The following is a 12,111-nucleotide window of genomic DNA, read 5'->3' on the forward strand; positions in this document are numbered from 1 at the left end:
TTCCAACTAGAGGTAAGCTGTCTTATCAAGTGAACACTTCCTACTCATATAAAAGTTTAGTAGAAAAGAGAGAGATATGCTCGTTGTGTCGGTGATTAACAAAAGAAGTTCAATGAGACTCTCTCATTGTGTAAACATAACTAACTATAACAATTTGAGTACGACATCACCCTCAATGTCTCTCTTTCTCTAAATATTGTTCACATTGGGTTGATCCAAAATGTTTTAGTTGAGGTGTTTAGATGTAAGTGAAATGCTATTTAAAGAGAATAACTCCCTTCTTTTTTTCATATTTTGTTAATATTGTCTAATAGTGAGATTAATAATTTTGATGAATTATGAATGAGTCAATTAGAAGAAGATCTACATCACAATCAAAGATAACAAGAAAAAACAACAAACTTCCAATCATTATCTGGTATTTATATTTAAAGTCAAGAATTGTATTATTAACTTATTTATATGTCGGATTTACCTATTGGCTTGGCAAGCTAAAGCATTGAGAGCCTCAAGATCTAGGGAGCCCTTGGCCAACGTGTATAATATTACATGTATATAGTCTTAAACATCCGTCACCATCCGCGTCTTTGCACAATTGTATTTAAAACTCGCTCTCATCTTCCTTTAGCAAGACTGAGGGCCTGACAAGGACAGCTGTCTAGTCGTTTAGATGGGACAAAAAAACGAGGTCCCGTGTACACATTGGCGTGCACATACAAGATCCCTTGACAGTTGGAATTTGATATAAGAGTGGGCCGTAGTGTCGCTGTCTGGACAAAATGTCCCTCATAGCACACTGTATGGTGTATGCCCGTCTTCATTAGCCCAGTTCGGAGCAGAACAGTAGGATGTTAAACCCCATTTCATTTTCTTCCTCTAGTTGTGAGGATGGGGGATTAAAGGGAACTCATAAGTGGAATAGCCCAGCTCTCTTCATCTTAATTCTGCACTGTTTCTGAGATTAAGTATTTGGTTACTTCATTTTAAATTCTTATTTCTAAGATTATGAATTTGAAAGGGTAACTTTATTTTAAATATTTTTTTCTGAGATTAAGAATTTGAAAATCTAACTTCATTCTAAGGGAAGAATACAGCCCTCTTTCCCCTCTTGGATTTCCCTTATGTGCACTCTATTCTTGAGTCTATTCACAACAGGTCTGTCTACCCTACATCATACATATACCTGCCATAATTCTCTACCTTTGATGTTGACAGGTGCAAATTCTTATTCAACTATTTACAAACATCATCTAAAACTCCAATCATTTTTATCCGTTCAGTTTAAAAATTACCGACTGGTGCAAATTACAGTGGGTGATTGTTAAAGTTTAAATTTTTGAAGCCGAGAACAAGGAGAGTATAGTAACCCTAGCTTACCTTATACATATATATATATCGAACACCACCGGTAGTTAGTTTTTATGGAAGATAATATTAAATATGACACACCTGCTCATATATTTACGTCCTTTACAATTAAGAATGGTTACAAGAATACAGATTGATGTAAGAACAGCGGAGATTAGAACAAGATCCAAAATCGTCTTAACTGCCCATTGACAATTTAGTACCGTACTTTCAATATTTTCATAATTTTTCCATCTTGGCTACATTTGTTAAGCAACCTTATTTCACACACATTTGTGCATTGACCCCGCCACTATGGGCTGACCATGTTCAACATTTGATTGACATAAAAGCAGTGATGCCTAGGACCAAAAGAGTAGGCTTAATCGCTCAATGGTAATTTAATAGTTTCTCCATCTTTGGGGAAATAACTACATTTGCAAAGCAACTGTATTCTACACACATTTGTGCTTTTGCACCTCAATGTATACGCCATTCGACCTTGATTTTGCATCCTATCTGAATGACTAAGCATCACAAGGAACCATGACTAAAAAATCCTGAGGTTTTTGTCAACAATAGTGGCCCCCTAAAATACCTGGATTCTAACCCTTGACTACTCCACATAAAATGAAATGGGTTTTAACATCCTACTTATCTGCTCTATCCTGGCTAATTAAGATGGGTATATAGCATGCAATGAGGACAATTGTACCTAAACAGCATCGTTATGGCCTACTCTTATTTCAAATTTCAACTGTCAAGGGTTCTTTTACGAGCATGCCAATCTGTACACAGGGCCTTGAATTTTGTCCCATCTGAACCACATGATAAACAGTGGTGGACAGATTCTGGTATTGAGTCTTATTTATCAAAGAATGTGAAAGATGTCACATAATTTAAGAAATTGTGTACCTGTTGTCTTAAATCATTTCTAAACGAAAAAATTTCAAAATTCTTTTATCTATCCAACCATACGGTTGTCTCTTATTGTGACCTTTGACCTCATATACTTGCTTGAAATGAGAAGTGATAAATTTAGTGTTACAGTAAAACCAACAGAGGTCAGGTGTGTCTTAGAATGAAAATCTTTCATCCGGTACATCAAAGGCTCGTATCTTTACAAATAATTAAACTCACTGCCAGATCCACAACAGAATACATCAATTTATGCTAAAAATAGCTGCTTGTCTTAATAACAAATAGTCGGAGAGAATTGATACATGCAAACATGGATAAATATAAATGTAATTTCTCTTCAACAGGTCTCATCATCCCACTCCACTCCTTTACACTCAAACAAATTCTTAACTATAGATAATCTGCCAACATATGTAAAGTAACATACAAGTGATTTATATATACAGAAATGAAATGATATGGAGTTTAACTTCCTACTCTTCTGCTCTGATTGGGATAATGATGACAGCATACAGTGTGCTATGAGGTAAATTTTGTGAGGACAGCGGCACTATGGCCTCCTCTTATATCAAAATCCAATTGTCAAGGGATATTTTACATACATGCCAATGTGTACACGGGACCTCGGTTTTTCATCCTATCTCAATGACTATGCATTGTCCCTTGCCAAGAGAGGGTTTAATGTCCACTCAACACAAACTAGGTCATTTTGGGACTAACGCATGGTTCAATTTTATTTCAATAATTCGCTTGCGCGTAGAGATCTTTAGCAGTGGGAGGAAACCGGAGGACCCAGAGAAAACCCACGAGGTTGGACAGGCCACCCTACTCCTTGTCACGTACATGCGGGGAATTGAAACCACGCCAGTTGACTCAATGACAGACCTTATGATACAATGCGCACGTGCTAACCATTCAGCCATCCCCCCACCACCACTTGATTCAATGACAGATCTCTAGCAATAGAGAAAGAAAGAAATGGGGTTTAACGTCCACTCGACACAAACTAGGTCATTTCAGGACTAACATATGGTTTAATTTTATTTCAATAATTCGCTTGCGCGTAGGGGTCTTTAGCAGTGGGAGGAAACCGGAGGACCTGCAGAAAACCCACGAGGTTGAACAGGCGACCCTACTTCTTATCACGTAAAACCAGGGATTCAAAACCACGCCAGTTGACTCAATGACAGACCTTATGATACAATGCGCGCATGCTAACCATTCGGCCATCCAACCCCCCCCCCCCCCTCTAGCAATAGAGTTTAATGTCTCATTAATCCAATTATATGGCTATTTTGAGACTAAAATGTGGTAGTTTACATTTAAATAATTACATATGGATTGCGACAGGGGGTGTTTATATAAAGATGGAAGTTCAGCATGCTATTGACAGATCATAATATCTATTATAGAGTCAAGTGGAATAGTTTCGAAACCAAACTTATATCTGACAAAGAGTAGGGTAGCCTGCCCAACCTTGTGGGCTTTCTCTCGTTCCTCCAGTTTCCTCTCACTGCTAAAGACCCCTACGTTTAAGCGAATTATTGACATAAAATTGTACCATATGACATAGTCCCTAACTAACCAAGTTTGTGTAGATTGGGTGTTGCTCTCACTGCTAAAGACCCCCACGTTTAAGCGAATTATTGAAATAAAATTGTACCATATGATATAGTCCCTAACTAACCAAGTTTGTGTAGATTGGGTGTTTAAAAGTTATAAATAAATAGTTACTATATCATACCTTTAATTCCATAGCAACATGTGGAAAAACCCAGGCAATGTAATATAATGATTTCATTTTATTTATTTGTACAAGTAGAATAGTTTATAGTATGAGTCTATCCTGGTACTACCCAGATAATGAGATAGTTCTCTCTCAAGTTACATCCTTGACGAACTTCCTGCCACAAATATTGTTTTTCTATGTACAGGTGTTGTCTTGCTACATGTCCAGATAAGATGTAAAACAATTTATAATGAGATAAAATAAATACAGGAGTGTTAGTGTAACATTTCAACTATAGGATTATACTAGTTGTATGGGTCATGCAAGTAGGGAAATATTTCAATAGCCAATGTAAAAGAGAGAAGATGCCACAGAGGGTATGGAACCGGCTCACTAATGAAGATATCCCAGATTTGTTCCTGGTACTGGACCAGAAAAGTTCCTCGGGATTTTACAGCTTGGTTTACCCTAGTCAGTGGGAAAGAAAAATGTTTAGTCGTTCGGATGGGAAGAAAAATTGTGGTCCCAATCCCATGTATTTCGTATCCTTAAGTGGAAACGAGGGGGGGGGGGGTGGATGGCTGAATGGTTAGCATGTGCGCGCAGTATCATAAGGTCTGTCATTGAGTCAATTCCCCGGTTGTACTTGACAATGAGTAGGGTTGCCTGTCCAATCTCGTGGGTATTCTCCAGGTCCTCCGGTTTCCTCCCACTGCTAAAGACCCCTACGTGCAAGCGAATTATTGAAGTAAAATTGAACTATATGTTAGTCCCGAAATGATCTAATTTGTGTCCAGTGGACGTTAAACCCCATTTCTCTCTCTTTCTCTCTCTTAAACTGGAAGTACAAGCTGAACCCTATTGTTTTATCTTTTGTTCAAAGGACAGAACATCAAGAAAGATTTGCCAATTTGGTGTCTGTGCATGTTTGACAGAAATGAATCCAAATTTTCTGGTCAAATTTGAAATTCGAACCCCAGATGTTGTACCATATCAATATAATGTATAACCCTGAACTCCAAGGTGGCAAATACCAACATTCAACTCAAAACACTTCAAATAGAAATGGGAGCCATGGTGGCTAAGTGAGTAAGCCCGTTCAGACACTTGAGTTGAACTGGTTTAAAAACCCTGGGGATTGTTAAACCAGTTTAACTTTGTCGTCAGAATGCAAATGTGGGGCAAATAAACCAGTTTAAAAAACCCAGCTCGCGACCTGTCTTTAAGAAAGCTTTATATTTGAAACTAGTTCATCTTGGCCATCTAAACTACCCATGCGTAGTTAACTCTAACCTCCGACTGAAGAGGTCAGAATAGTTAAACTGGTTATAGTACATGTGAACACAACACGACTCTGTTTTAAAACCCCCGGCAATTTTGAACTCGTTTAAAAATAAGCGTCTGAATTCTATATAAGACGTTGGCTTGCTCCCGGTGTTGGCCTAGAAAGCTTACCAGGATTTTTGGCATGGTTTCCCCTTGTCAGTGGTGCAGGATGGAGGACCTGACAAGGACAGCTGGAGGACCTTTTGGATGGGACAAAAAATTGGCATGAACGTAAAAGATCCCTTGACAGTTGGAATTCGATATAAGGGTAGGCTGTAGCGCCACTGTCCCGGCGAAATTGCCCTCATAGCACACTGTATGCCCGTCTTGATTAGTCCAGCAGGAGCAAAACAGTAGGACGTTAAACCCCACTTCACTTCATTTCACTTCATTTCAAATGTAAATAAAAAAGTCCAGATTGAGATACCATGCTTTCAAACAACTCCTAATTTTACATGTTTATATCGTATAACACGAGACCCGAGAAACTTTCACACAATAAAAAGAATATTTTTTGTAAACCCCTTTTGGGAAATTCGTGATTTTTCTGTACACAATGTTAAAAATGACAGGTTGTATTTCCTGTAGGTTGACAATAATGAATATAAAGTAGAGAGACAGATGGGGTTTAACGTCCACTTGACACAAACTAGGTCATTTTGGGACTAACATATTATTTCAATAATTCACTTGCGCGTATGGTACTTTAGCAGTGGGAGGAACCTGGAGGACCCGGAGAAAACCCACAAGTTTGGACAGGCGCCTCAATTCTTTGTCACGTATAAGCGGGGAATCGAATTAATCACGCCTGTTGACTTAATGACGGACCTTCTGATAAAACGTGCACATGTTAACCATTCGGCCGCCCAAGCCCCCTTAATAGAAAGTAAAGTGAAATTTCAAGACATGACTTAATTCAAGAATTTAAAATACAAAATAATTATTACAAATTTCATTTATTATACCTACAACCTGCACTGTACCTTTTGAAAAAATATTGGACGCTGGACGGTCACAATAAAGCAAGACTGATTCATGATCAACTTACCATAATTCAGCAATAATCGTCCTTTATCTACTCCACACAAAATATATCTAAATAAATTCCACACAACTAAATAATTCACATGTCTTAGAAAATGGCCTCCAAACAGTTTATCTAGCACTGGGAGCAGAAACGGTAGGTTTCCTATATCAGTCTCAATACTCAAATTTCATTCTAATCCTTGCTAAATTATCACCAGATGTGTTGAGATTGTAGGCCAAGCATGGAAACACAGGCAGGCTTGTTCTCAGAGTGTGGATAGAAAAGGAAATTAAGGACCCAAAAGAGACCACAAAATGCCTGCCTGCCTGCCTGTCTGAAACTCGAGTATTAAATAAATGTTTTTTATATAACAAAGAATGAGAAGAAATAGTTCAGCTGGTGAACATACTGTAGGGGACGAACAAAAGTTTTTAAAGAGTGGTATTAAATAATGTTGACATTTATTTTTACTGTGATGCCATCATAACAGATTTTTAAGTGTACTAAGTATATTGATAGTTATTTAGTTGATTTAGCAGTAATTTTACTGTGATGCCATCATAACAGATTTTAAAGTGTAATATGTATATTGATAGATATTTAGTTGATTTAGCAGTAATTTTACTGTGATGTCATCATAACAGATTCTGAAATGTAATATGTCTTTAAATAGTATATTGATAGTTATTCAAGCAGTATTTTTACTGTGGTGCAAACATAAGACATTTTTAAATGGAGGGGTGGGGTTGACAGATCATATTGCTGATTTTAGTAATCATTTATACTGAAATTAAGTAGTGGTCATATTGTCCGAATGCTGATTTTACTATTTGAATATTCCAAGTCATTGTTCAAATACTGATTTTACTATTCAAATATTTTCAGTCATTCATTATTAAGATACTTAGTCCAATAGCAAATTCATTTTAAATACATGGACTCAAAATTAACCTGTTTTTTTTTTATTTTTAGAGAATACATGGAGTCATTATTAGCAAAGTTTTCTTTTAGTTTTCTTTGGATTTTTAGAGAATGTGAATCTTTTTTTAAAATCAATATATTTTTCACATTTGTTTATTTTTTTTTTTGAATATTAATTGACAGCATTGAGCAATATTTTCTATAGGAGACAAAACACTGATCCAAATTCCAATAGTTTTAATTGACATCAAACACGAATACCAAAAAATCTGTTCAAATAGCCTTGAAAAAACTATTACAATGTGATTATTTGAATATGTGTGGGAGAAGAGAGCAATCTTAAATTTATAATTTGTGTTCTGTAATTAGCAGGAAGCCATGATGGCTCAGTTAATATGATGCTGGCTCACTAACCAGGAAGTCACTTTTCAGGATTTTCAGATGTGGTTTCCCCTTGTCAGTGGTGCAGGACAGGGGTCTAGCAATGAGAGTGTCTAGTCATTGGGATGGGATGAAAAACAAGCTCCTGTGTATACATTTGCATGTATGTAACAGAATCCTTGTCCAGGCAAAATTTCCCTTATAGCACACTACATGATATATGCGCATCTTCATTAGCCATGTTGGTGCAGAAAAGTAGGATGTTAAACCCCATTTCATTTCATTTGTAATTAACAAAACATTAGTGTTTACAACTTCACAGTGGCTGTCAGAACAATTAAGCTGGTTTTGCATTTAGTACACTCTCTTGGCTTAAAAAAGCCATGGATTTTTAAACTGGCTTATAAGTTGTACATGCGTACAATAACCTTCTCAGAACTGATGCCTTTTACACCAAGCAGACGGTTCCAAGACCAACTCACTTCTGTGGTAGAGATTGAAACAGTTCTCAGAACAGAATGCTATCATACAAACCTTTCACACTGCTTTTATGCATGTGTCAGATTTGGATATAAATTTCATTGTACTTTAAATAGTATAAAATATGCATTCATATTTTCCAACCTTTAAGGAGCTAAACCCCTAACTCAATATTTTCCATAATATTTGGAATTAAATTCAATCAGTCTATTTCAATCAATATTGGTGTTGTTATCTTGCCATGAAAATATTGGATCATAATAATCCAATATTCAAGACACCCTGAACATAATATATTAAATAATCAGTACACGAGTTATATATTCTATGGTTTCTGATGCCATTTGTAATGAACAAAGAAAAACATTAGACAATGCAGAGGTTAGTAGTTTTGGCCAATTCAAAACAAACGAAATAATAATGCAAAATCCTGTGTATATAATGGACTAAGCAGGTGTAAAAGGCATAATTTGGACTTTTCACATATTTGATCGAACATAATTAATTAGAAATTAAAATAATTTTTTTTAAAAATTGAATATAAATCACTTTATATATACATTCATATTACATTAATGTAATTTCCAAACATTGATCCATCATATCCGGTTTTTCTGCTTGGAATAGCTTAACACAACATATCAAAACAACCACTAAGTTTGGTATATTTAAAAAGCTACTGTTTACTTGAAATGGAACAGTGGGTGTGATGGCTGAATGGTTAGCACATGCACACTGTATCTGACATAAGGCTTGTCATTAAGTCAACTGGAGTGGTTTCGAATCCTCGTGGGTTTTCTCCAGGACCTCCGATTTCCTCCCACTGCTATAGACCCCTACGTGCAAGTGTATAAGAAATAAAATTAAATCATATGTTAGTCCTGAAAAGACCTAGTTTGTGTTGAATGGACTTAAACCCCATTTCTCTCTCTCTCTCTCTCTGGAATGGAACAGAATGTAAATGTTCAGTGTGTAAGTCTATTAAGTGACTTACTGGTCATGTAAATATAGCAATTACAGTGATATTTCCATTTAAATAGACTGTGATAAAGGGAAACTTATAACTGTAATGTTATAACTGTCAATTTTTATTAAATTTTAAAATATCTTATCAATATTTAAAAAAAAAATGTGTTATGTTTAAGTAGGAATTTGTTATGTTTTACTGGACTGGTAACTGTAATATATTTTAATGTAAATTAAGAATTTATATTTTAATTGAAATATTTATGTTGGTCTAAAAGCTCCAAGGAGCTTGTGTTTTTTACTGTTATTATGTACATACCGACTATAAATAAAGTCTTATCTTATCCTTTCTGAGTTGCAAAAATGGATCTCACATAAAGCCAGCTAATAGAAGGGAAATAACTCTTGTCTAGTTCTGGTCTCTATAATTTAGAAGGGAAATAACTCTTGTCTAGTTTTGGTCCCTTTGGAGACAGACCACCATTAATTACCCCATTGACTTCAATGTTAATTCTGGCCTCTTTGCCCACCTCTAACTTTTCCCAAAATTTTCGTTGGGCTGAACGCTTTTCGCTACAGACAGAGGAACAAATGGTCATGTCTTTGCACTAAAATTTTTATGAGGTTGACGACCAAAATTTTGAGATACACAAACTTGAAGTAAACTAAAAACATGTAACTAGTTGTCGTACATATCACTGTAGCCAACCTGATAACTCTGTTATTCTTCCGCTTCAAAATCATGAATATTTACCAAAACCTGGCAGAAAATGTTAATTCAAACCCTCTTCGTCTATTCTAGACTAAAAAATTAACAAAAATGGGCATGCAAAAGGGGAGAAAAGAGACAGAGAGAGAATTGCTATAAATAGACAAACTACAATTTGTGGGTACCGAGATGGTGAAATTTAATGGTGGTCTGCCTCCCTATAATACAGTCTATAAAGGGTATGGCACCCACCAACTCATTCACTTCTTCCCAAATCAAATATGTTTATTCAATAGTATGCGATCCAAAAAATAAAAAGCTCTGTCACATGTGACATTTTAAGGTTGCGGCTGAAGCCATGACCCCCAATATTTAGGGGGTGACCAAAATTAGTGAAATTGTTTGTGTGTCAAATGTATTATATACCAAGATAGACCAGGCTAGGAGGGGGAGATGCTGCAGTATGAAAATTAACTTGTATTGTCGTTTCTTAAAATCAACATCCTACTATGGAAAATAATTTCTTCTATGACTGTAGATTATACAGTTGAATGGATAAAGTTTTAATTACTAATAATTACAATATTTTCACCGAAACAAATCGGCTAAATTAATCAGCACCAGGTTGTTGGGTTGCCTGGCAACTCTTTCATGAGTGCATGTTAAAGGGTTCATTTTTCTAAATGGGCTGCTGACTGAATTATGACTCGCTCTAGACCACACATAAACAACTTGTACTATTCATTGGTAATAATCATAAGGTCTGCCATTGAGTCACTAGTGTTGTTTTGATTCCCCAGTTGTTGGTTTTCTCTTGGTCCTCCGGTTTCCTCCCACTGCTAAAGACCCCTATGTGCAAGCGAATTATTGAAATAAAGTTAAACCATTAGTTAGTCCCAAAATGACCTAGTTACTGGTAATAAACTTCAGTAATATTTTGTGGCTTCTTTATTCTTATATGTTGTTATCTCCCTTTAGTCAAAATTCTCATAAAGCATAAATTCAGTATTGCACAGTTTGTTTATTCAATATGCCCAACATATATTCTTCTTCTATTGATTTCTTGTTTTTGTGCAAAAAAATGACTAAATTAGTAAACTAAAAAGTATTACCATAGTTACCATGAACTCTTGTGGACATTGAACATATTCAACACAACTAAACTGTTAGCATAATTCACAAAATATTTTACTTCACCCCCTCAAAGATAACCAGTTTATTTCTATTCAATGATCTAATATACCCTCATAATTTATATGGATATTTATGATCAATAGGAAGGCAATATTTTAGAAGCCTGATAATAATATTATTAGGCGATTGGTCAGCTTATATACACCCAGTAAAAGTTTAACTGCAGGTGTAGGTAAGTTATTCAATAAAACTTTGATCAACTCAATCTAGATAAACAACCAATGATCTAATACTTTCTATCAAAGTGATCTAGATATTATATATAGTGTGTAAGATAATATTCATAAGCAAGAGTTTGGGATAAGATCAATGTTAGGTGTATGTATATTGGTTAATAAGTAGGCTTATAATATTCCCTATACATGACCTCAATAACTATCCAGCCAGACATTAAGGCCAGTAAAAGTCTAGTCCTTGTTGCTGCATATAAACCAGTTACAAGTTATTGTGATACAATGTGCTTGTACTATAATAGCTTAACAGAGTACCCAAAATAAGCTGGCTAATATCCAAAACATGCAATTTAAGTCAATCTGGTTTTAAATAAACCCAATACTATTATATCTCAATGCAAGAATGGTTCATATTTCATAGAAAGAAAAAAAACAAATATATAATATGATAAAAATAAATTTTGTGTAAATATATTGATGAAATATATCATTAAAGATATAGAAATAAACATAAAGATTTTTTTTCATAATCATAACTGTTTATCTTCCTCAAAATTCAGAACCTAAGATAACTTAAAATTTGTTAATAGACATTAAAAAACTTGTTTTATATCTTATTCAATGTTCCTTGAGAAAATCTAATAAGCATAAAATATTTTGTTTACATTATTACCGCAAAACAGAAGAATTTTTAGTAGTTTTAGTAACACATGTAAACCAAATCCAGATATAAGTTGCCTCACAACAAAACACGCACTGGCAGTTATCGCGTGCAATCCAGCCTAACTGACATCGATTCGCGCCGTTCGGCAGATCGTGAGCTATTTTCGCCCAACGGTGAGGTATGAGATAAACAATTTGACCCGATACTATTTGTGTATCATACTAAAAACAGTTGAACCTACACTAGATCCCGTTAGCTAAGACGTAAAATAAA

At 35.3% G+C, this 12,111-nt stretch overlaps 1 protein-coding gene across 1 annotated transcript in view; it reads right to left on the minus strand.

The window, feature by feature from the left end:
- The window catches only part of LOC126823849 (protein BCL9 homolog), a 123,853-nt gene that overhangs the window by 111,181 nt on the left and 561 nt on the right, over window positions 1–12,111 (minus strand). The gene's annotated exons all lie outside the window — the stretch shown is intronic.

This window comes from Patella vulgata, chromosome 6, assembly GCF_932274485.2.
Source record: "Patella vulgata chromosome 6, xgPatVulg1.2, whole genome shotgun sequence".
In the NCBI taxonomy this organism is placed as follows: Eukaryota; Metazoa; Mollusca; class Gastropoda; family Patellidae; genus Patella; species Patella vulgata.